Raw genomic sequence first — 26,684 nt, forward strand, 5'->3', positions numbered from 1 at the left:
CACTTACACCTGAGAGTGAATGAGTTTATCAGTGCTTTCCTCAGAACGAGGCACAGCATACCAAGCAGGGGTCAGGGTGGGATGTGAGGGTGGACAATGAGGGATGGGGCACGTGGAGGATGGTGCATATGAGGACAGAGGGTGTGGGCTGGCTCAATGAGGCACACAATGGGAGATACCTGCTGGGCGCAGACCACACAGGAGGCCCTGGGGTTCTTGTGGGACAGTGCCTCCCTGACACTGAAGGGAGCAGAGAGTAGGAGTCACCATCTTTGGATGGAAGCCGAGGTCTGTGGTGCAGACCGCCAGGAGCAAATTCTGGGGCCCAGGGACCACCATGCCTGTAGCAGGACTAGGTGCCAGCACTGCTGCCCCTGAAGCTTGGCCAGCCAATTCTCCCCAACATTCCTGGTCCCAGGGCCACAGGCAGAAAGGAAGCAAGGTGGCAATATAGGGGTGGCACAGGGGCCCTGAGAGCACCTGTTTGTCTGTAAGGGGAGGGCTCCTCACCCCTCAGCATCCAGGGAGGCATCTGCTTTCTTCCACCACAGGGTTCTCTTGGTGGTGCTGACTCTTTCTTAACTTCCTAGGGGTCCTGATCTCCAGACTCTTGGGTCCTGCTGATCCAGTTTGAGCCTTGATTTTACAACCCCCAAGAGCCTCAGCTTCTCTTTCCTGCTGGAGGCTGGGTCCTCTCAGCTCTGACCCACCAGCTCCTTCTCAAAGAAGTGTTACTTGCTGGTCACACCCATGGGAGCCGCCAAGAACTCAGTGCAGGAGGAGCCAGGAGACCTGAATGATTCTGATCTCTGTATAGCTGTGTGGTATCACTCCAGCTTCTGGCTTAACTTGACGGTGATGTTAGGGAGCCTCATGCTGGTGCTGCAGGTTAAGGTGGTCTCGGAGTTGTCCCTCATGGGGCTTATCCGAAAGATGTTCCTTGGGCTGGAGTGCTGGAGGGAGGTGCTGTAGGTGGACTGGGTGGGTGAGGAGGTGTCTGCCTCATCCTCCTTGCTGGGGATTTTCATCTGGAGAGTGGTGGATGGGAGGTGGCAAGCCACAATCAGAGACTCTGTCCCTTGCTTTTACAGCCCTGCTGAGAACAGAGGCTCTTTCTCAGGGCTGGCCCTTCTCTGCCCCTCAGTGGTGGATGGGCTCTCCCCAATGGCCAGCTGCTCCCTGTCCTGGGGCTGCCATGCGGCTGCTGCCTTAAACGAGACCAGCTGTGTCTATATGGCTGGGGTCTTCTCAAAGACTGTTGCCTTCTCAGACACCAGTCTCCTCTCCGAGCCTAATGTCTTCTCTGGGGCTGGCAGCTTCTCTGAGAACTGTTTTTTTGTTTTGTTTTTTGCATTTTTTCCCCTAGAACTGATCTCTTTCAGAGATAGTTTTTTTTTTTTTTTCCAACATTGCAATCTTCTCTGACACAGACACTTTGTTGGGGCTGGGGGCCTTCTCGGAGATCTTGGAGTCTGGTCTCTTTTCAGGCACTGATGTCTTCTCTGGAGCAGAGGGCTTCTCTGGAGCCAGGCCTTTTTCCAAGACCCCCTTCCTTCTGCCTCCTGGCTCCCTGCTGGCCGAGCTCTCCTCCTCCTCCTCCCAGGACTACTGCTTTCTTTTCATTTCCTTTTGCAAGAAATCTTTTCCATCCCCTCACTTTCAGTCTGTGTGTGTCCTTAGCTCTGAAGTGAGTCTCTTGTAGTCTGAAAATAAGTGTGTCTTTTTTTTTTTATCCAGTTGGTGGCCCTATGCCTTTTGATTGGAGCATTTAGTCTATTGACATTAAATGTAATTATTAATGGTACTTAGTTATTTTAATATTTGTTTTCAAGTTCTTTTTGTAGTTCTTCTATGCTCATTTCTTCATTTATTGTTTCTTCCCTTGTGGTTTGATTATTTCTTTTACTAGTATGCTTGTGATTCTTTCTCTCTATTTTTTGTGTATCCATTGTAGGTGGTTTTTATTTTTGGTTATCATGGGGTTCATATTTGTTGACCTACATCTACTCTTTTAAACCAGTAGTCATTTAATTCTAACACATTCTAGAAGATCTATGTTTTGTACTCCCCTATCACACATTTTGTGCTTTTGATATCATAATTTACACTCTCATGTTTGTCCCTTCATTGTTTATTGTAGTTACAGTTGCTCTTACAATTTTTGTCTTTTAATTAACATGCTATCTTTTTTAAAAAAGTGATTGAGCCTCAGCCCTTATATATTTGCTTTTCCTGATCAGATTTTCCTTTTCCCATATATTCTTACTTATTTTCCACTTAGAGAAGACACTTAAACATTTTTAGGGTAGGTTTAGTATTAATGAACTCTTGTAGATTTTGCTTATCTGTGAAGTTCTTTATCTTTCCTTCAAGTCTAAATGAAAATCTTGTTGGGTAGAATACCCTAGGTTGCAGGTTTTCCCCTCTCAGGACTTGAAATATATCACACCACCCTGTTCTGGCCTGCAAAGTTTTGCAAAGAAATCAGCTGATAACATTATGGAGATTCCTGTGTATGTGACTCTTTATTTTTCTCTTGCTGCCTTTGGGATCCTCCTTTTAACTTTAGCCATTTTAATTATGATACCTCTTAGTGTGCATTTGTTTAAGCACATCTTGTTTGCAATCCTCTCTCCATCCTATAACTTGATATTTGTTTCCTTCTTCATGTTTAGGAAGTTTTCAACCATAATTCCATTCAAATACATTTTCAGTTCCCTTTTCTCTGTCTTCTTCTGGGACTCCTGTAATGTGAATGTTAGTGCACAGTTTTATCCCAGAAATCTTCTAAACTATTTTTTTCCAAATTTGTTTTTTTCTTTTCACTATTCTGATTGGGAGATTTCCATTATTCTATCTTCCAGACCACTTATGTGATCTTTTGTGTCTCTTAATCTGCCATTCATTCCTTTCTAGTGTGTTTATTTTAATTTATTGAATTCTTCATTTCTGTTTGGGTCTTTTTAATATCTTCTCATTCTTTGTTAAAATTCTTATTGTGTTCATCTATTCTTTTATCTAATTCACTTATCATTCTTATTACCAATGACTTGAATTCTTTATCTAGTAAAGTGTTTATTTATGTTTCATTATTTATTTTTTCAGGGCTTTTCCTCTCTTGCTTTTTAAATTGAATGTAGCTCCTCTGCCTTTTTATTTTGCTTAACTTTATCTACTTCTGTGAATTTAGATGGAATAGTTACCTACTTTTATCTCAAATTGATGTCCTTATATGGCAGCATCCCTATACCAATTTTGTATGTCCAATGCCTTTGGATGGGAGAGCTCAATTTAATGTTGTTACATCTTTCCTAAGGGTGTGCTGGCAGCTATCTTCTTGGTAGGGAATGGAGCTGTAGATGGAGGGGCTAGAGCTTAAGCCAAGTGTGAGGTGGAACTTTTCCTCTCCTCAGTGCTGCCCCTGACTTACCTGAGGCAATGCCTGACCTCAAGTTCTTGGAGCAGAAGCCCTGAAGATCAGGCCTAAGCTGGCTCTGGTCCCTTTAAACGTGTGTTTTCCCTTCTCTTAGACCCTTGCTCCTACCAGAGGAAGTGATGAATCAATGTCTGGCCTGTATGTTCTCTCAACTCTTGCCAGAGCAGAGGTCCGAGACAGACAGAGACCCGAGGCAGACAGAGGTCCAAGTTGTCTCTGATGTGCTGCAATTGTAGGCACCAGCAATTGTTTCCCTTGCTCTGCTCAGATGCTGCCTTGGGTCCAAGTCCCCTTTGTCCCTTACAGCCAATCACTCCCCCAAGACTCCTACATCCCCACTCTCCTTTCAAGCCACACCACAGGGCATCCATGGCCTGCATGGACTCAGCATATATTGGGGCATAAACTATGGTGAGCCAGCCTCCATCAGATTTGGGGATACTTCTGAGGCACTGTGGACATGACAATGATGATCAGTGCCCCACCCAGATGGAGCTCCAAGACCAAGTCATTCTTGCATCCCACAGCTGAACATTCTACCTGGGCATTGGAGCCTTAGATCCAACTTTGTGCTATGGAGTGGAGTAATGAGGTCTTGAGCATTTGCTTGGCTCTGGTTGGGGTATCCCTGGAAGAAGTTGTGGGACAACCATCAGCCACTAGAAGAGTCTTCAATGTGCACTCCTCACCCTGCCTTGGAGGCAAGCCAGCACATGTACTCCTCATGAGCGGAGTCCATGCTTCCCAGAGCCCTCCTTTTAGTTCCAGTTTTCCTCCAACCAGATAAGGTTGTTCAGCTGCACTGTGTAGGACCCTAAGATTGGAGTGCATAATCTGTGGCTTGAACTGTTTACTCCCCAGGGAGCTTCTCCAACTGTGTAATCTCCTTTTTCCTCAGTCCCCTCCCAAGGGCACATGTCCCAACCTGACCACTTTTCTTTCCTTTCTATCCAATTATGTGTGGATCTTTCTTAAAGGTTTGGTTTTATGGGAGTCTTTCTGCCATTTCCAGTTAGTTTTCAGTGACAATTGTTCCACATGTAGAATATTTTTAATGTGTTCATGGAGGAAGGTGAGTTCAAAGTCCTCCAATTCTACTATTTCAATTGATCACTACTCTATGCCTTTTGATTGGTGAATTTAGCCCATTTACATTTTAAATAGTTACTGACAGATATGTTCTTATGCCATTTTTAAATTGTTTTCTGATTGGTTTTGTAATTCTTATTTGTCCCTTCTTTCTTTTTTTGTTTTTTTCCATTGTGATTTGATGGATTCCTTGAGTGTTATGTTTGAATTTCTTGTCTTTATTTTTTGTGTATCCCTTGCAGGAATTTGTTCGTGGTTAACAAGTGTTTTATATATATATTATATTATATTATATTATATTATATTATATTATATATCATATATATATATATATATAATCAACCTGTTTATACAGCCATCTACTTTAAGCAGCTGATCGCTTAAGTTCAAAGGCATTCTAAAAGCACTGTATTTTTACTTCTCCCACATTTTATATTTTTAATGTCATATTTTACAACTTTTTTATTTTATATATCCTTTATCTCCTTATTATAGTTATAGTTGATTGTACTACTTTTGTCTTTTAACCTTCATACTAGCTTTTTAAGTAGCTGATACACTGCTTTTACTATATATTTGCATTTACCAGTGAGATTTTTTATTTCATGTATTTTCTTGTTTCTAGTTGTGGCCTTTTCTTCTCTGTTTAAAGGATACCCTTTGATATTTCATGTAAGACTGGTTTAGTGATGATAAATTCCTTTGGTTTTGCTTACCTGGGAAGCTTTTTATGCCTCCTTCAATTCTGAATGATAAGTTTACCAGATAGAGTATTCTAAGTTATTATTTCCTTTCAGCATTTTAACTATATCCTGACATTCCCTTTTGTCCTATAAGTTTTCTACCAAATAATAAGCTGATAGTTTTATGGAGTTTTTACTCAATAATAAGCTGATAGTCTTATGTTTTTCTCTTGTGGACTTTAAGATTCTCTCTATATCATTAAATTTACCATTTTAATTATAATATGTCTTGGTGTGGATCTCTTTTGAATCATCTTGTTTGGGACTCTCTATGCTTTCTGTAAATGGGTGTCTGTTTCTTTAGCCAGATTAGGGAAGTTTTTAGCCATAATTTCTTCAAATAATTTTTCTGTCACTTTCTCTTTTTTGTGTCTGAGACCTCTATAATGTGAATGTTAGTCTATTTTATGTTGTTCTATATTTCCTATAATCTTTTTTCATTAAAATTTTTTCTCATTTTTGCTGTTTTAATTGGATGATTTCCACTACTCTAGCTTCCAGATCACTTTCTTATTTTTGTATCATGTAATCTACTATTGATTCCCTCTGATGTATTTTTTTAAATTTGTTTATTGTGTTCTTTAGCTCTGATCATTTTTTCTTATATTTTCTAAGTCTTTGTTGAAGTTCTCACTGTGTTTCCTCATTTCTCTTCTGAGTTTGATGAGCATCACTATGACCATTTTTGAATTCTTTATTAGGTAAATTACTTATCTCAATTTTTTAGTGTTTTTTACAGAATTTTATTTGTTCTTTTATTTGGAACATATTTCTCTGTCTCTTCATATTGTTTGACTTTCTGCTTTTTTTTTTCTATGAATTAGGTAAAAAAGCTACCTCTCTTGGTCTTGAAGGAGTAGCCAGTTGTAAATGTTTTGTCTGGCTGTTTTAGCTGAAGCTGGGGCAGGTATAGTCCAGGGCATTCCCTGGGGAGCAACACACCTGAGGACACCTTGGCAGAGCAACTGAATCTGGAGTGGATTTGGGCAAAGGGGAGTCCCATGGGTACTCAAACAATAGTGTTCACCAGCACCTCTCACTCTAGGGAGGGCTCCAGAAGTTTTTTTGTCTATTTTGCAGAAGCTGTAGTGTTAGTTAGTGAACCTCCTTCACATATCATCTAGATACCATTTAAGCCACTGTTTTTCTGCTGAGTCTTAGATTGACCAAGTCGATGTTTGGACCCCTCAGCAATATCCCTTTCTACTACAGATAATTGTGTCAACAGTGGGGTTCCCATGGATACCATGTCTCTGTCTTTCCTACTTATTTCCATGTAGTTCTTCTGTGTGCAGTAGCTGTTGAATAAGTCCTCAGATCTTCATCAGGAGTTGTTCCATATGTGGGTATAGATTTGGTTTGTCCATGGTAGGAAGTAAGCTCAGGATTTTCCTACACCTCAATTTTGAACCCCTTTCTCTCATCTATTTCATTTTAAAAGTGCTGTTCTCAAACCATAAAATTTATTTTAAGCCCATGATTCAGTTGAAGACCACAAAGCATCACCTTTAGGATCTGTTCATAGCATCTGGAAAGAGTGAATTCTGGACTCTCCATTCCACTGGATAAAAAAATGTAAATAGATAAATAGAATTGCATCAAACTAAAAACTTATTCACAGCACAGGAATCAATTAACAGAGTGAAGAGAAAACATATGAAATGGGAGAAAATGTATGCCAAGTATACATCTGGTAAAGGGTCAATATCCAGATGTATAAGGAACTCAAACAACCCATTAGCAAGAAAAAGACCTGACTGAAAAATGGTCCAAGGATCTGAATAGGAATTTCTCAAAAGAAGACATATAAATAGCCAACAGATATATGAAAAGGTGCTCAACATTACTAATCATCAAGAAATGCAAACTGACACCATAATATAACTTCACATCAATTAGAATGTCTGTTATCAAAAAGCGAAGAAACAAATGTTTGTGAGGGTATGGATTAAAAGAAATCTTTGTACAATGTTTATGGGAATATAAATTGATATAGGTATTATGAAAAACTTTATGAAATTTTCTCAAAAAATTGAAAATATAACTACCATGTGATCCAGCAATCCCATTTCTGAGTATATATTCAAAGGAATTTAAATGACTAACTCAGATAGGTATCTACATTCCCATGTTCATTGCAGCATTATTTACAGTAGCCAAGATATGAATGCAACCCAAAATTCCATTGATGTATCAATGGATAAAGAAGAATTATTGTATATAAACAATGGAATATCATTAAACCATTAGAAAGAAGGAATTCTTGTCATTTGTGACATGGATGAACCTGGAGAACATTATGTTAAGTGAAATAAAGAGGACAGAAAAAGACTTATTCTGTATGATCTCACTTATATGTGGATTCTCTAACAAATGTGGAACACATAGAAGCAGAGAGTAGAATGTTAGTTATCAAGGACCTTAGAGGTGGGGGTGGGGAAAATGAGGATATGTACTAAAGGGTACAAAGTTGAATTATGTAGGTGTGAATAAGCCTAGGGGTCTAATGTACAGGCATGACGACTATAGTTAATAATACTATATTGAATACTAGAATTATGCTAAAGGTAGATTTCATGTGTACTCATCACACACACACAAAAATGTTAACTTTATGTGATAATTATGTTAACTTGGTTGACTATAGTCATAATTTTACTATGTATACTAAATCATTATGTTGTATACCCTAAATATATAGAATTCTTATTTTGAAATACATATTTTTTAAACCTCTGGAAAAGCACTTAAATTTAAAGGTGAAATGATATGATGCTTGGGATTTGCTTTAAAATAGTCTAGCAAAAAACATAGGTGACTGTATGAAACAAAGTTAATAAAATATTAGTAATTGTCAGTGTAACTTACATTAGACCTCTGAACCCCATAAGTATGTGTGAGTGGGGGAGTGTAATTATGCCAATATATCTACTTGATGTTTGTTTTTAAGATGTACCTAATGACAGAGAATACTATGAAAAATAAATAGAAACTATATAGAGGAGTCAGTCAAAAACAGAAAAATCAATGGCTGAGATTTGAGCAAGCGAAAGGCAGTCAAAAGCAGACCAAATAATGTAGAGGAATGAATAAGTGACTTACAAGACAGGATAACAAAAGTCACCCAGTTAGAACTGCAGACAGAAAGGAATATTTAAAAAAAAATGAAATCAATATAAGGGATCAATGGGATAATATAAAGTGTGCTAATCTATGCATAATAGGGGACCCAGAAGGAGAATAAAGTTAAAAAAGACTTGAAAAGGTATTTGAAGAAATCATGACTTAAAACATTCCAAACCTAAAGAAGGAAACCAATATACAACTACAGGAAGCACAGTGGGCCCCAAACAAGAAGAATCCAAACAGACCTACTACCAAGACATATTATAAGTAACATGGCCAAAGTTAAAGACAAAGAAAGGATTCTAAAGGAAGCAAGAGAAAAACAAAGAGACAGATACAAGGGAACCCCCTACAAGGACTTAAGCTGATTTCTCTACACAATCACTGCTGGCCAGAAGGGAGTGGCATGATATATTCAAAGTCCTGAATGAGAAAAAGCTGCAACATAGCATACTCTATCTGGCAAGACTATCCTTTAGAGCAGAAGGAGAGATAAAAAAAATCTCACAAACAAGGAAAAACTAAATTAAATCAGCAATACTAAACCTATCCTAAAAGAAATATTGAAACATCTACACTAAATTGAAAAGAAACAGGAAGCCATAGACATGAGAAAGCCATACTTCTAAATGTGGTAACTACAATAAGTTGCAAGAGAATAAACATGAGATGTCAAAAAACAAAAACAAAAACAAAAAAAAATCAAAATCTTAAAAGGTGGGAGAAAGGAGCATGAAAATATAGATTTTTTATCTCTCTCTCTTTTTTAATTTTTTTTCTTTTTCTGCATTCTTTTTGGGATGTTTTTGAGCCTACATGACAATCAGTCTTAAGCAAACAGATATAGTCAGGGTATAACATACTTGAAAAACAGGGTAACCAGAAACCAAAAGTATACAAAAGAGTCACAAAAACCAAAAAGAAACCAAGCTAATACAAAAGAAATTTATCAAACCCCCAAAATATCTTATGATATCAGTTACATGTGGAATCTAAAAAAAAAAAAAAAAGAACTTATTTACAAACCAGAAACAGATTAACAGACATAGAAAACAAACTTATGGTTTCCAGATGGGGGAGAAAGTGGGTGGGAAGGGATAAACTGAGTTTGAGATTAGCAGATACTAACTAACTAACTAACTAACTAGCTATATATATATATATATATATATATATATATATATATATATATATATATATATATATATACTAGATAAATAAATAGTTCATAGTGTATAACACAGTCAACTGTATTCAATATCTTGTAGTAACTTATGGTAAAAAATCATATAAAAATAAATATGTGTATATTCATTTATGACTGAAGCATTATGCTGTACACCAGAAACTGACACAATATTGTAAACTGACTATACTTCAATAAACATGTATATTTAAAAATGTAAACAGAATAAATAAACAAGTAAATTAATTAATTAATTAATTAACTAAAATGTACCTAATGGAAAGGTTTTTTTTAAAGATACAGAAGTGAATAAAAAAGAACTTATCAGTTTCTTAAAAAAATTCATCATAGGTCTACCATAAAAGCCAACCATTTTACTCCAAAATATTTAAGCAAGAGAAGTGAAAGCATGTGCCCATACAGTGACTTGTACATGGATATTCATAGTCACTATATTTTTGGCAGCCTCAAACTGGAAACAAATATCTATGTACAGGTGAATGTATAAAGAAATTATCGTATATCCATATAATGTAACACTACTAAGCAATTAAAAGGAATGACCTATTGATACACATTATTACATAAGTGAATCTCAAAATAATTATGCTGACTGAAAGAAGCCAGATCAAAAAAGTACAAATCATAGTAATTCTATTGATACAAAATTTTAGAAAATGCAAACAAATTTATAATGACAGAACGTACAGGAATCAAGTGAGGGATGGGGAAGGATCAAAAAGAGGCAATACAAAGGAGGAAACCACAAGTTCTAGAAGCAAACAAACACTGTGTGGTAATGGGTTGCTTGTTTCTGAGTTTTAGATTCATTTCCCATTTAAATTCAAGTGTAAAGTAAATATGGTCTGTGGCTTGGGGTAGAGTTGGTGAAGTCAGTCTCCTTTACTGTTAAGGACACATCTTTCTACCTGATTCCTTGTCCTACTTTCTCCTCACTCAGGCATTCTTGTAGTAATTTTCCTTTTTACTCTTCTTAATATGTTCTGGGTGCTAATTCTGCCCAGAGAGACAGGCTGCAATGTGGAGAGGGGAGAGTACTAGGAGAAAGTCAGGTCTCATCAATAACTAATGGAATATCCTGAAGCATATCAAATCAGATTTCCAAGATTTGTTTGCTTCTTTGAAATGAAGCTAATCATAAATATTTCCCTAATTGATTAGCTTATTGTCCTACACTGATCAGTCATTCACTGGGGATGCCTCTATCCTAGTTTCATGCAAAGGCTGATCAGGATGTGATGGTGAAGAATTTGAGCACTCCAGCCATATCTTTCCATAATAGAACAGCCATCCTTTCCAACCTTCTTCTAGGATGTTTTGGAGGAATCAGTAAGCTAATGGATGGGAGAGCTTTTGGGAAAAAATCTGTATATATGAGAGGTGTCAAAACATGTACATTTCTCCCATGTGCAGTCTCTTTTCTTCCATGTACTACCATAGTTACCCTGCTGCCTAGTAATTCTCCCCTTCCTCGATTCAAACTGTAATCTTTTCCAATCCACTATTAAGTTGTTCTGACTCCTTGGTTAACAAAGTAGAGACTGATTGATGTATACTTGATGGAAACTTATTTGGCCAGTCTCTGCCTTTGGATATAACAAGGGACAAAACAACAACCTGCTCTGCTTTTCTCCCATTCTAATATTTTTATTCATCTCTAGTCTCTGCCTTATCAGAGAAAGTTACCCCTCATCACCCTGCCAAACATGTTTTTCCCACTGAATAACTCATCCTATCACTTACTGCCCCCTTGCTGATGCATCAGTGAGACCAGGTTCAGAAATGCCCACCTATGGATAATGTGACAAAGAAAAGGATCAGAAAGAGGCCAGAAAACAGAAAGGACAAAATAATAGTATCCATTATAAATTGGAATTGGTAAGTAGTGTATCTTCCCAGAAAGCAGGGTGAGTGTGGAAGGATGTGCTATAGAACTTGTATAATTAGGAAGGATATGAAACCATAGAGGATCTAGAGATCATTTATGCAGTATCATATTTCTCTGAAGTAGATAATCTTCTTCAAGGAGGTATCTGTGAGTGGGAGAATAGAATAGGTTGCCATAAGATGGGTCATGAATTGGCATGATGTCAAAAGAAATACCTGGACAAGTTTTAAACATATTGCAGTGAAAGTTCTAAACATAAAGAACTGAAGATAATTTCCTTCACCAGAATTTTTCTGCATACATTTGGAATAAATATTTTATTTATTTAATGATTTTGAGGTAATAAGAAATGGCCAGTAACCTAACTATTATAGAGAAGTGATTCCTATTATGTGCGGGGTTCTTTTGCCAAGAACTGAGATACTTTTGAAGACAGCACTTTGGACATTATTCAAAAAAATACTTATTGAGTAATTTACTATGTGCTAGATACTGTATTAAATTCTAGGGATACAATAGTGAAAGGGAAAAATTTCCTGCTCATGTGGAGCTTCCAGTCTAGTAGGAAGAATGGGATATTAAACAAATATTTTAAAAAGCAAGATAATAAATGCATAGATTATAATAAACACTATGAAGGAAATAAAGAGTGATGTATAAGATAAGAATAATGAGGATTTGGGCCTGACATTTTACATAGGCTTCCCAGGGAAGTCTTACTCTGAGGAGGAACATACAAATTAAGATTTGTAGGATAAAAAAGGAGCCAATCATGTTAAAATATGGAGTAAGTGAATTCCATGTATAGGAAACATCAAGGGAAAATCCTTGATGGAGAAAATATTCTGAAAAGTCAGGAGACCAGTTTGGCTGGAGCATAGTAAATAAAGGAGAGAGTGGGAAAGGAAGAAGCTTGAAAAGTAGGCCAGGGCCAAGGTCATAAGGGTCTCTATAGGCTTTGACAAGGGGGTCGGATTTTATGTTGAACACAATGAGATGCTTTTGAAATGTGTTAAGCAAGAGGATTGCATCTACATTAGAGCTACTCTATTGAGAATAGATTTGGTTGAGGCAGTGGGAAAGTAAAAACAGAAATTATCCAGATGAGAGAAAATGATGGCAATGAATATAAAGAGAAGTGGACTGATTAGAACTCTATATTTGGAGGCAAAATTGACAGCACTTACTAATGGGCTGAATGTGGGAGATGAGGAAAAAAGAGTAATTAAGGATGGCTTTTACTTTTTTGGCTTGAGAAAATGAGTAGATATACTGGTACCATTTACTGTGATGAGGAAGACAATGAGGAACAGGTTTAAAGGTAAGGATCAAGAATTCTATTTTGGCTAGGTTTTTGTTTGATATGTGAATGAGACATCTATAATTACATAACAGGTAGGAAGTTAGATATGTGAATCTAGAACTTAAGGGGAAAGCTGTGAACATAGTTGGAGTTTAAAATTATGGAACTGGAAAACATCAACTATGAAGAGAGGGTGAAGAGAGAAGTAAATTCATATGAGTGCCCTAAAGAAACCCAGAAACCCAATGTTTAACAAATATAAACCAGCAGAGAAGCCCAGGAAAGAATGAGTAAAATAAAAAGCCAAGAGAGTATAGCAGTGTAGTATCATGGAAGCTGAAAGAACGAGTACTTAAGATGAAGTGATCAACATGTAAACGTTGTTGAGAAGCTTAATAATTTGAATATAGAAAAATATCCATTGGATTTTTCAACATCGAGATCATTGGTGATATACTCTTTTGAGGATTCTTTCTGTTAAGTGGAACAGAGAAATAGCTATAGAGGACAGTGAAAGGGGAATGTGGGATCAAGGGAAAAGGTTTTGTTACTGAAAGACACTAGAGCATGTTTGTTGTATGAAGAAAATAATCCAGTAAGGAAGGAAATATGAAAGAAGAGCATGAATGAAAAATGAATAAGTAAAATCTTAGGGGTTGAGCCAAGATGGCAGAGTAGAGAGACTCACAGCTCACCCTCTCCCACAAATACACCAAGAACTACATCTACAAACCCACTGAATCACACAGAACACCTACTGAACTCTGCCAGAGTGTCTCTTGTTTTGAAATACAGCAGGATTCTCACAAAATCCAGTGAGAAAAACAAAAAAGAAAAGAAAAGAAAAGAAATAAATAAAGAAAGAAAATTGGTGCACGATCAGTCCTGCAGGGAGAGAGCAGCATAGGAAGAAAGGCATCCTTATGCTGGGATGCCCCTTCTCCATTTGGGAGGTCAACTGGGACAGAAGTGGAGCTTCCAAGACTCTGAGGAGAAAGTGTCAAACACTTGGCAGACAGAACTAAGGGAAACTGACACGGAGGGTTCCTGCATTTGCTAGCCATAGAGTCGAGCTGGCATGGACAAGCTGAGACTGGCTGCTAGAGTTCAGTGAGGAGCCCAGTCAGTATACGGGGGGAGGTGTATAATGCAGCCATTCCATAGACTCTTTTTCCACTTGGCTCCATTGTTGGTGTGTTCTTGCAAGAAGATAGGTAGAGCTTAGTCATAGCCATCATTGTTGTGCAGAGGCAGGGCTGAAAGCTGAATCCATACATAGAGGCCCTGCAACTTCACAGGCAAGACTGACATTTGTTTATAGCCCCAGGAAGAGACGATGGGTTTGCTCTCCCAGAACCTTTTGTGGATGCATGTTTCTGGGATGACCAGGCAGTGAGCAGAGTTCTGACTCACAGCAGGTGTGAGTATGGCATTTACAACAGGCTAACATACCGGATAGCCCATGGAGGAGGGGCTGGGGTCTGCACTGACCCTGTGGTGCACCGCAGATTAGGGTTTGTGTCTGCATGCTTGCTACAGTGGGTTCTAGCACCTGACAATCGGAGATATGCACTGCTGGTTCCTGGAGCTCAGAATCTGCAGAACACCAGAACAGGTGGCTGAAATTCCCACAGCTAAGGCAAGGATAAAGACAGCATCAACAAAGAGTACTTTGTAAGCCTGCATAACAAGTGACAGACAACACCACAGAGGGCACTTCCAAGTGGGCATCTCCTGCCTACTCTACTTCCCAGTTGAAATCCTTGAACCCTGCCTACTACATACCACAGTTCAGAAACAGGTCTAGAAGCCTCTATTTCAGCAACAGGACAGCACACCAGGCCCCTGTCAAGGCTGTGAGAACTACAGAACAAAAAAGGAGGCCCAGCTCAACAAAACTCAGGGCAGGATCTGAAGACCACAACACCAATCATATACCCCAAATCAAAAGGATAACATCCAACACTCATGAAAGAAAGACATGGCAAAGATACATACGAAGAAGAGGCATCACAACAAAACTATTAGATGCACTCAGTCCAAAGAGGAAAGTTCCTACTTTAAATAAAAATGAACAAATAAAAATTAAAACAGCCCTTCAAGACCACAGTAGAAAACTGATATGACTAAATCAATAGAGCCAGAGAAATATAAGTAAAATGAAGAAACAGGGGAACCACTCCCAGTTAAAAGAACAAGAGAAACCCCCTAAAAGAATGATCAATGAAATTGACCTTGATAGTCTACTGAATAATGGCTTCAAAAAGGGAATGATGATTGTACTGAGGGAACTAATAGAGTCTGTGAACAGAGACAGATAATATTTTAAAAAGGAAATTGAAACTATAAAGAAGAACCAATTAAAAACAGAAAACTCAGTGGCTGAGATAACAGCCATGCTAAAGACAGTCAAAAGCAGACTAGATCACAAAGATGAATGAATATATGACTTAGAAGAAAGGATAAAAGAGGTCACCCAATCAGAACAGCAGACAGAAAAACAAATAAAAACCTATCAATGCAATGTAAGGGATCAATGGGATAATATAAAATGTGCCAACCTACACATAATAGGGGTCCCAGAAGGAGAAGAAATAGAAAAAGGGGATTGAAAAGATATTTGAAGAAATCATGACTGAAAACATTCCAAACTTAAAGAAAGAAACAGATATCTAAGTACAGGAGGCACAGAGGGCCCCAAACAAGAAGAATCTTAACAGACCTACTACCAAGATATATTATAAGTAAGATGGCCAAAGTTAAAGATAAAGAAAGGATTCTAAAGTCAAAAAGAGAAAAACAAAGAGATAGTTACAAGGGAGCCACCATAAGGCATTCAGCTGATTTCTCTACACAAACACTGCTGGCCAGAAGGGAGTGGAAAGATATATTCAAAGTTCTGAATGAGAACTCAGCAATACTAAACCTATCCTAAAATAAATATTGAAAGGTCTACTCTAAATTGAAAAGAAACAGGAAGCCATAGAAACGAGAAAACCATAACCAGAAATGTGATAACTACAGTGAATTACAAGAGAATAAACCTGAAGATGTAAATAAATAAATAAATAAATAAATAAATAAATAAATAAATAAATAAATAATAAAATGGGCATCATAAAATGTGGAAGAGGGGAGCATGAAAATATAGGTTTTTTTTCTCTCTTACTTTTTTTCCCTTATAATCTTCATCCTTTTTAGGATGTGTTTGAGACTACATGACTATTAGTCTAAATCAGAAAGATGTAGTAAGGGGTTAACATACTTGAAAAACAGGATAACCACAAATCAAAGGCATATGATAGCATCACAAAAGCCAAAAAGAAAGAAAAGTAATACAAACGAAAATTATCAAACCACAAAAAGAAAAACAAAAAGGAAAAGAAAGAAACAAAGACTAAATATCAAATCAACTGGAAAACAAACTTCAAAATGCCAGTAAACTCACATCTATCAATAAGTACTATAAATGTCAACGGACTAAGTGTTCAAATCAGAAAATATAGAGTGGCATACTGGATAATAAAACAAAAGCCTAAAATATGCTGCCTGCAAGAGACCCACTATAGAGTGAAGGATACACATAGATTGAAAGCGAGAGGATGGAAAAATAAATTTTATGCAAATTGAAATGACAAGAAAATGGGAAGAACAACACTCATACCAGACAAAATAGACTTTAAAACAAAGGCCATAGAGAGAGAAAAAGAAGAACATTGTATCGTGATCAAAGAAGCAATACAAGATGAAGACATTACACTCATTAACATATATGCACCCAATATTAGGAGCACCTAAATATATAAAACAATTACAAACAGACATAAAGGGAGAAATTGGTGGGAAGCAATAATAGTAGAAGATTTTAATACCACACTAACATGATTGGAAAGGTCTTCCACTCAGCAAATCAATAAGGCAAGGGAGGTACTAAATGGCACAATAGAACAATTGGACTTGGTTGATATTTTTAGGACATTTCATCCCCCCAAACAGAATATACATTCTTTTCAAGTGCTTATGGAACATTCTCTAGTATAGGCCATATATTTGGGGACAAAAGAAACCTCAACAAATTTAAGAGGATAGAAATTACTCCAAGCATCTTCTCTGACCACAATGACATGAAGCTAGAAATCAACCACAGAAAAACAAATGAGGATTTTCCAGTCAAGAAGGCAGAGTGGTAGGACCATGAGCTCACCTCTCCTTGAGACTACAAAGAAACCAAACTGACTGCTAGACAACCATCAAAAAGAAAAAGACTGTAAGATAGCAAAGAAGATAGTCTTCAACTGGAAACATAAATAGGGAACCATGGCAAGATAGTAGGAGTGGTGTACTCAGGATATAAAGTTTCCCCATATGCCCCAGGTGGGCGACTACAAGCTGAAGAATAATTATGTTGCAGAGGCCCTCCCACAGGAGTGAGAACTCTAAGCCCCATGTCAGATTCCCTAGTCTGGGATTCTGGCATTAGGAGGAGGAGGAGACACAAGGACATCTGATTTTGAAGTCCAGTAGAGCTTAACTTCAGGTGGCCCATGGGACTGGGGGAAACAGAAACTTCGCTTTCAGGGAAAGGATACATAGAATCTTGAGTGTACCAGGTCCAAAGGTAGAAACAGTTATTTCACAGGAACCTGGGCCAAGCCTGCCTGCCGGTTTTGGAGGCTTTCCTGGAAACATAGGGGATGGATGTGGCTCACCTATGGGACATTCAGGAAGGGTTCATCAACATGAGCTTTCCTAGAGGCTGACATCTTGACTGGATCATTAGCACATAACAGACCTAGCCCCACATAACAGCCTGTAGGGAAGCCTCAGGCCAAAAAGCATACTGGGTGGGAAGAGAGCCCCACACATCATCAGACCTCCTAAGCCACAAAAGCCTCTAGTCAGGGCCCTACCCAGCAAAAGTCCAGGACCAACTTTCAACCAGCAGTGGGCAGGTACTGGCTCCTCCTGCCAAAAACCTGTGTAAGAATCAGGTCCAGCCTCATCCACCAGGGGCAGATACTAGAAATAAGAAAACAATAATCCCAAAGACTGTGGAAGGAATCCACAGAAACAGGCCAGATTCTACATTAGGACCTACTGGATAATAGCCCTTGGGTGACAAGAGAGGATTGTACTGCTGGGACACATAGGACATCTCCCACAGAAGGCCTCCAGTTCAAAATTGAGAAACATAACTAACCTACCTAAAAATACAAATATAAACATAAATAATGTGAAGCAGCAGAGGAATATCTCACAGACCAAGGCAAAAGATACAATCTCAGAAAAAGAAATAAGTGATGAGGAGATAGGCAATTTATCTGAGAAAGAGTTTAAAATAATGATGGCCAAGATGTTCAAAGAATTCAAAAGGAGTATAGATGCACAGAGTGAAGCTGTTAATAAAGAGATGGAAAATATAAAGAATACCCAGAGTTGAAGAATAAAATAATTGAAATGAGTAACACACTTAAAGGAATCAAGAATAGACTAAATGGCTTACTTCACTTAGAATGATACTCTAAGTGAAGTAAGCCAGAAAGAGAAAGAAAAATACCATATGAGATCGCTCATATGTGGAATCTAAAAAATAAATAAATAAAAAACAAAAACAACAAAACAAAGCATAAATACAAAACAGAAATAGACTCATAGACATAGAATACAAACCTGTGGTTGCCAAGGGGGTGGAGGGTGGAAAGGGATAGCCTAAATGTCCATCAACAGGTGAGTGGAGGAAGAGAGAAGATGGCGGAGTAGAAAGACACTCGTGGCTCACCCTCTCCCACAAAGGCACCAAGACTCATATCCACAGACCCACTCGGCCAACCAGAGCACCTGCGGAATTCCGACAGAACATCGCCCTCTTCAAAAGATAGAGACGCCAAAAATCTAGTAGGAGAAAAGGAAAAAAGAAAGAAGAAAAGGCAAAGCAGAGCGGTAGGCAGTGGCAAAAGAGGACTGGGACTCGTTCGCTGGATCTCCCCTCTCCAAATGAGAGGCCAGCAGGTCACAGAGTGAGCCTCAGAGGCTCGGATCTGTACAGAGCAGCCCTTGACTGACAGAACCAAGTTAAACTGGCACAGAGAGCCCCGCGACACCCAGCGCGAGACGCAGGCTGGCAGCTGGGGGCAGGGCCAGGCTGCCTGAGCCGGGTGGAGGACGGGGGAGGCTGCAATGAGGCAGCCCCAGGGGACTGCAGGGGGCTGCACACTGTGGCTCTGGGTGCACAGGGCAGAACAACCTGGGCCCTCCATAAAACAACATGGTTGATGTGCCCTGGGGGGAAGGGTGCATACCCCCATCTCTGAAAACCTTCAGAAAGTTTTCAGGGGAAGAGAGGCAGGCTCAGGCATAGCTGCCGTATCCTCCAGAGCTTAGCATCCAGGCGGGGGTGGGGGCGAAACCTGCATGACCACCTAAGGGCTTAGCAGCTTCAAAGGCCAGAAGGAGACTTGTTTACAGCCTGAGGCAGATAAGATCCTTCCATTCTGGTCCCTCAGAGAACTTGCTCCGCCAAGACAAACAAGGAGCTGGGTTTTGGCCCGGAGTAGGGACAAGGCTGTCCCTCGGTCTTCCCCGAGCCAGCCTGCGAAGCACCAGCCCGAGGTGGAGCCCACAGCGGCACAGAGCAGCGGAGCGACCAGCACCGGAAGAGGGAGGGCAGCCCCCCGCCTTTCGGGCAGGAAGGCAACCCCTGAACGCGGTGCTGGGACGGGGCGCGACTTGCCCTCCTACCTGGCCAGTCTGCAACATCTGACTGCGGCGTCGGGAGAAGCAATGAATCGCCCAACCACAGCAAAGGAGAGCTGCACCTGATCCAGTGTTGGGAGGAGGCGCGATCTGCTTGCCTACAGGCACTGGGAGCAGCACAGAAGAAGGCGCCAACGTTGGGCCTCTGGAAACAGCAAGCTGAGCTTCCAAAACAAGACAAAGACAGAAAGACTTCACCTTAAAAGCACACGGACTCCAGGAGAACACCGACCACCCCCCCTTTTTTAAAAATCTGTTTTCACCTGTTCTATTTTCTATTACCCTCTTAATTTTTACTTCTTAATTCATTTTTAGTTCTCTTGGGTTTTGATGTCCTGTTATTGATTAGACACAGGTTTCAAATACATCTTTTCATCTTTTCCCCTTTTTTTTTAAAGTCTTAAAAGGACGTCTCAACCCGATTGCTATTCTACTTCAACTTGCTCTTCTATTATTCATTATACACTGTTTTCAAAACTTTTTTCTCTCTTCATGTAAAATTCTTTCTCTCTCTCTTATTTTTTCTTTATTTCGTCTTATTCCTACATAGGCATTAGATAGATAAACTCCTTAAGGACCACAATAGATAACTGGAACCCCATAAACCACACTCCCAGAGAGGTGTGAGCAAGATGAAGAAGCAGAGAAACGATTCCCAATTAAAAGAACAAGAGAAATCCCCTGAAAGAAATATCAATGAAATAGACATTGATAGCCAACTAGATCAAGATTTCAAAAAAGGAGTGATCAAAGTGCTGAAGGAACTAAGAGAGATAGTGTTTAGAGATATAAAATATGTGAAAAATGAAATTGAAGCTATAAAGAAGAGTGAAGTAGAATGGGTAAACTCATTGACTAAGATGAGGAATGATCTAAAAGCTGTGCAAAGCCGACTAGATAATGCAGAGGAACAAATTAGCGACCTAGAAGACAGGACAATAGAAAGCACCCAATCAGAAAAGCTATAACAGAAACAAATAAAAAATAATTAAAATAGCATAAGGGACCTATGGGATAATATAAAGCATGCCAATCTTCACATAATAAGGATCCCAAAAGGGAAAGAAAGATCAAAGGGGATTGAAAAGGTTTTTGAAGAAATCATGACTGAAAACTTCCCAAACTTAAAGAAGGAATCAGATATCCAAGTACAGGAAGCTCAGAGGGTCCCAAACAGGAAGAACCCAAATAGACCCACACCAAGACATATCATAATCAAGACAGCCAGAGGCAAGGATAAAGAAATGATTTTAAAGACAGCAAGAGAAAAGCAAAGAGTAAGTTACAAGGGAAGCCCCATAAGGTTCTCAGCTGATTTCTCTACACAAACACTACAGGCCAGAAGGGAGTGGCAAAATATATTCAAAGTCCTGAATGAAAAAAAGATGCAGCCTAGGATACTTTATCCAGCAAGGCTATCCTTTAGGATAGAAGGAGAAATAAAGAATTTCACAGACAAGAAAAAGCTGCAGGAGTTTAGCAACACTAAACCCATGCTAAAAGAAATATTGAAAGGTCTATTCTAAGTAGAAAAGCAGCAGGATGCTACAGAAATGAGAAACTCACAACTGGAAAGGTGATAACTCATGAATTACAAATAAAATAAACACGAAATTATAAAAGAAGACATACAAGTCTCTGAGACTGGGAGAGGGAGGCAGGGAAATATAGTATATATTTTTTTCTTTCTTTTTCAAATATTTTTTCTCGGTAGGATGGGTTTGAGATCATGTTACTATCAGTTAATAAAAAGATATAGTAATGGGCTAATGGATTTATGAAAAAGGGTAACCACAAGCCAAAAACTTACAAGGGAGTTACAGAAATAAAATAAAATCCATTATAATACAAAGGAAAATTACTAAACCACAAAAGGAAGAAGAAAGGAACAAAGACGAAATACCAAATCAACTGCAAAGAGAAGTTCAAAATGGCAATAAACATGCATCTATCATTAATTACTGTAAATGTTAATGGACTAAATGCTCCAGTCAAAAGACATAGAGTGGCAGACTACATAATAAAGCAAGAACCTTCAATATGCTGCATACAAGAGACTCACTTAAGGGAGAAGGACACATATAGAATGAGATTGAAAGGATGGAAAAGGATATTCCATGCAAATGGAAAAGCCAGAAAAGCAGGTGTTGCAGTACTGATCTCAGATAAAATGCACTTTAAAACAAAGGACATAAAGAAAGATAAAGAAGGACATTTTATAATGATTAGAGGAGTGATACAAGATGAGGCTATTACATTTGTTAATATATATGCACCCAATATAGGAGCACCTAAGTACATACAAGAATTACTAACAGAGATAAAGGGGGATATTAATGGGAATACAATCATATTTGTAAATTTTAACACTGCATTAACATCACTAGACAGATCTTCCAGACAGAAAATAAATAAGGCAACAGAGAAATTAAATAATACAATAGAAAAATTAGATTTGGTGGATATTTTCAGAGCATTACACCCCCCAAAAATAGGATATACATTCTTTTCAAGTGCACATGGAACATTTTCCAGGGTTGATCATGTACGTGGGCACAAAAGAAACCTCAAAAATTTTAAGAAGTTAGAAATTATCTCAAACATCTTTACTCAACACAATGCCATGAAACTAGAAATCAACAATAGAGAAACAAAGGAAAAGAAAAGGAAAGCATGGAGATTAAACAATATGTGATTAAAAACCAATGGGTCAATGAGGAAATCAAAGCTGAAATTAAAAAAATACCTTCAGAAAAATGAGAATGAAAGCACAACCTCTCAAAATCTATGGGATACAGCAAAGGCAGTTTTAAGAGGGAACTTTTTAGCGATACAGGCCTTCCTCAAAAAAGAAGAACAATCTCAAATAAACAATTTAACCCACCAGCTGAATGAATTAGAAAATGAAGAACAAAAAGACCCAAAAGGGGGCAGAAGGAAGGAAATTATAAAGATTAGGGAGGAAATAAATACAATAGAGATTAACAAGACAATAGAAAAATCAACCAAACCAAAAGCTGGTTTTTTGAAAAAGTAAATAAAATTGAGAAATCTCTGGCCAAACTCACAAAGAAGAAAAAAGAGAGAGCACAAATTAGCAAAATAAGAAGGGAAAATGGAGAAATTACAACAAATAAAATACAAATACAGAATATCATATGAGAATATTATGAAAAACTATATGGAACCAAACTGGATAACCTAGAGGAAATGGACAAGTTTCTGGAAACATACTGTCCACCAAGACTGAATCAAGAAGAAACTGACCACTTGAACAATCTGATCACTAGAAATGAAATAGAAATAGCAATTTAAAAATCCCTACAATTTAAAGTCCATGACTAGATGGCTTCCCCAGGGAATTCTATCAAACACACAAAAAAGAACTCATACCAGTCCTTCTCAAACTCCTCCAGACGACTGAAAAGGAGAGAATAATCCCAAGCTCATTCTCTGAAGCCACCATCGCCCTGATACCAAAACCAGGCAAAGACACTACCAAAAAAGAGAATTATAGGCCAGTATCAGTGATGAACATAGACGCCAAAATCCTCACCAAAATATAAGCAAATAGAATCCAACAACACATAAAAAAGATTATACATCATGAGCAAGTGGGGTTCATCCCAGGGACACAAGGGTGTTTCAACATACGCAAATCAATCAGTGTAATACATCACATCAACAAGAGAAAGGACAAAAATCACATGATCATCTCAATAGATGCAGAAAAATTATTTGATAAAATTCAACACCAATTTATGATAAAAAATCTCACCAAAGTGGGTATGAGGGAACATATCTCAACATAATAAAAGATATATATGACAAACCTACAGCCAGAATAGTACTCAATGGTGAAAAACTCAAAAGCTTCCCACTAAAATCTGGGAGAAGACAAGGATGTCCACTATCACCACTCCTATTCAACATAGCCCTGGAAGTCCTAGCCACAGCAATCAGGCAAGAGAGAGAAATAAATAGGATCCAAATTTGAAAAGAAGAGGTAAAAGTGTCACTACATTTTGACATCATGTTACTATACGTAGAAAACGCTAAAAGGTGCACACAATAACTACTAGAGCTGATTGAAGAATTCAAAAATGTAGCAGGTTACAAGATTAACGTTCAAAAATCAGTTTCATTTCTTTACACTAATGATGAATCAACAGAAAAGTAAAATAAAGAAACAACCCGATTTAAAATAGCACCAAAATTAATAAAATATCTTGGAATAAATCTAACCAAGGAGGTGAAAAATTATACACAGAGAACAATAAACCATTTATGAAGGAAATTAAAGAAGACTTAAAGAAATGGAAATATATCCCATGCTCTTGGATTGGAAGAATCAATATTGTTAAAATAGTCACACTGCCTAAGGCAATCTAAAGATTTAATGCAATCCCCATCAAATGACCAAGGACAAATTTCACAGAACTAGAACAAATCATAATAAAATTTATATGGAACCATCAAAGACTTAGAATTGCCAAAGCATTACTGAAGAGAAAGTAAGAGGCTGGAGGAATAACCCTCCCAGAATTCAGACAATACTATAGAGCTACAGTCATTAAGACAGCATGGTATTTGTACAAAAACAGACATATAGACAAATGGAACAGAATACAGAGCCCAGAAATGAACCCACAAACTTTTGGTCAACTAACCTTCGACAAAGTTTGTAAGTGTATGCAATGGAATAAAGACAGTCTCTTCAGCAAATGGTGTTAATACTGGACAGCAGCATGTAAAACAATGAAGCTAGAACACTCCCTTACACCATATACAAAAATCAACTCAAAATGGATCAAAGACTTAAACATAAAACAGGATACAATAAACCTCCTAGAGGAAAACATAGGCAAAACATTATCTGACATACATCTTAAAAATTTTCTCCTAGAAGAAATAAAAACAAGAATAAACAAATTGGAAGTAAAGAAATTTACAAGCTTCTGCACAGCAAAGGAAACCATATGTAAAACAAAAAGACAACCTATGGAATGGGAGAAAATTTTTGCAAATGAAACCGACAAAGGCTTGATCTCCAGAATATATAAGCAGCTCATACAACTCAATAAGAAAAAAAAATAAACAACCCAATCCAAAAATGGGCAGAAGACCTAAACAAGCAATTCTCCAAGGAAGACATACAAATGATCAAAAAGCACATAACAAATGCTAAATATCACTAATTATCAGATAGAAATGCAAATCAAAACTACAATGAAGTATCAACTCACACCAGTCAGAATGGCCATCATTCAAATCTCCACAAATGACAAATGCTGGAGAGGCTGTGGAGAAAAGGGAACCCTCCTACACTGCTGTGGGAATGCAGTTTGTTGCAGCCACTGTGGAAAACTGTGTGGAGATTCCTCAAAAGACTAGGAATAGACTTACCATATGACCCAGGAATACCACACCTGGGCTTATAACCAGAAAGAATCCTACTTCAGGTTGACACCTGCACCCCAATGTTCATAGTAGCACTATTTACAATAGCCAAAACATGGAAACAGCCTAAATGTCCATCAACAGGTGACTGGATAAAGAAGAAGTGGTATATTTATACAATGGAATACGACTCAGCCATAAAAACTGACAACATAACGCCATTTGCAGCAAAATGGATGCTCCAGGACAATGTCATTCTAAGTGAAGTAAGCCAGAAAGAGAAAGAAAAATACCATATGAGATCGCTCATATGTGGAAACTAAAAAACAAAAACAAAAACAAACAAACAAAAAAAAACAATGGGTAAATACAAAGAAGAAACACTCATAGACATAGAACACAAACTTGTGGTTGCCAAGGGGGCGGAGGGTGGGAAGGGATAGACGGGATTTCAGAATTGTAGGATAGATAAACAAGATTATACTATATAGCACAGGGACACATACACAAATTCTTATGGTAGTTCACAGAGAAAAAAATGTGACAATGAATATATATATTTTCATGTATAACTGAAAAAATTGTGCTGAACTCTGGAATTTGACACAACATTATAAAATGATTATAAATCAATAAGTATGTTTAAAAAAACAGATGAGTGGATAAAGAAGATGTGGTATATTTATACAATGGAATACTACTCAGCCATAAAAACCAACAACATTATGCCATTTGCAGCAACATGGATGCTCTTGGAGAATGTCATTCTAAGTGAAGTAAGCCAGGAAGAGAAAGAAAAATACCATATATCGCTCATATGTGAAGTCAAAAAAAAAAAAAAACCAAAGCATATATACAAAACAGAAATAGACTCACAGACATAGAATATAAATTTATGGTTGCCAAGGGGGCGGGGTTTGGGAAGAGATAGACTGGGATTTCAAAATTGTAGAATAGGTAAACAAGATTATACTCTATAGCACAGGGAAATATACAGAAGATCTTATGGTAGCTCACAGAGAATAAAATGTCTCAATGAATATATGTATGTTCATGTATGACTGAAAAATTGTGCTCTGCACTGGAATTTGACACAACATTGTAAAATGATTATAAATCACTAAAATTAAAAAAAAAAGAATAGACTAAATGAGACAGAAGAATGGATCAATGAGGCAGAAGGCAGATTATTGGAAATCACTATTTCAGAACAGATAAAAGAAAAAAGAATAAAAAGAAATGAGAATAGTTTAAGAGAACTCTGGGACAATCTGAAGTGTACAACATCCACATTATACTGGTCCCAGAAAAAGAAGAGAGAGAGCAAGGTTCTGAGAAAATATTTGAAGAGGTAATAACAGAAACCTCTCCCAACTTGGGAAAGGAAACAGTCACCCAAGTCCAGGAAGCACAGAGAGTTCCACACACAATCAACCCAAAGTAGAACACACCATGGCATATAGTCGTTAAATGGACAAAAATTAAGGATAAAGAGAAAAAATTTTAAATTAGCACGAGAAAAACAACAAATAACATACAAGGGAATTCCCATAAGGTTATCAGCTGATTTTTTCAGCAGAAATTCTACAAGCCAGACGGCAGTAGCACAATATATTTAAAGTGATAAAAGGGAAGAACCTACAACCAAGAATAATCTATCCAGCAATGCTTTCATTTAGATTTGATGGAGAAATTAAAAGCTTCACAAATAAACAAAATCTAAAAGAATTCAGCACCAT

The 26,684-nt window shown here is 37.8% G+C and overlaps 1 pseudogene; it reads right to left on the reverse strand.

The window, feature by feature from the left end:
* Positions 1 to 506: 506 nt before the first annotated feature.
* LOC105083737 (ladinin-1 pseudogene) overlaps positions 507 to 26,684 on the reverse strand; it is a 129,040-nt pseudogene continuing 102,862 nt past the window's right edge.

This window comes from Camelus bactrianus, chromosome X (genome assembly GCF_048773025.1).
Source record: "Camelus bactrianus isolate YW-2024 breed Bactrian camel chromosome X, ASM4877302v1, whole genome shotgun sequence".
Classification (NCBI taxonomy): Eukaryota; Metazoa; Chordata; class Mammalia; order Artiodactyla; family Camelidae; genus Camelus; species Camelus bactrianus.